Source organism: Miscanthus floridulus, chromosome 3 (genome assembly GCF_019320115.1).
Source record: "Miscanthus floridulus cultivar M001 chromosome 3, ASM1932011v1, whole genome shotgun sequence".
In the NCBI taxonomy this organism is placed as follows: domain Eukaryota; kingdom Viridiplantae; phylum Streptophyta; class Magnoliopsida; order Poales; family Poaceae; genus Miscanthus; species Miscanthus floridulus.
Genome location: NC_089582.1, coordinates 113899003 through 113899652, shown reverse-complemented (window position 1 = coordinate 113899652; position 650 = coordinate 113899003). Strand labels below are relative to the sequence as shown.

The 650-nt window shown below is 50.8% G+C and overlaps 1 non-coding gene across 1 annotated transcript; it reads left to right on the top strand.

Annotated features, from left to right (window-relative positions):
* Nucleotides 1-236: 236 nt before the first annotated feature.
* On the top strand, nt 237-367 carry LOC136547822 (small nucleolar RNA U3). The gene has a single exon (XR_010781771.1). It is a non-coding gene; the product is annotated as a small nucleolar RNA U3 (small nucleolar RNA).
* Nucleotides 368-650: the final 283 nt, after the last annotated feature.

The following is a 650-nucleotide window of genomic DNA, read 5'->3' as shown; positions in this document are numbered from 1 at the left end:
ACAAGTGATATAACTCAATGACACGAGCAATCCACTAGAGTTACCTTTCGGCGCTCCACCGGGGAAGGCACAACAACCCCTCACAAGCACTTTGATTGGGGGTAGACACAATCACCTAATCCCCTCATCAATCAACAAATCATCAATCGTCTAGGTGACAGCAATCACTAGGAGTAATAAGAAATCCACAATCGCAAGAATCACCTAGTGCCACTAAATATGCAAAATCAAATTCAGTTGATGAGTCATGACCTCTGGGCTAGAGCGTGATTAACGGCCAAGATTTAGCTTAGATGCTATGTATGGTGCCATAGAGGATCGTTCCTAGTCAGGCTTACCTGGCTGGGGTGGCCCATAGGTTGTCTGATAGGCTCTTTTTTTCCTGTTAGGTTCATAAACTCGGGGTCTCTAATGGACCTGCTTTCCAGCAAGAGCTCGGCCCAGCAGACGACGTTGCGAACGACGCGCAACTCCTGGGCCGGTCTAGATACCTAACGACAGGCCAGAAGGGCGATCTAGTCACTGATCGGAAGGCCTGGCCAAGGAGGAACGACGCTCGCTTCCGACTCTGACCCGTCTCTCTGACCGAAAGGCCTAGCCAAGGAGGAACGACGCTCGATTCCGACTCTGACCCGCCTCTCTGATCAGGA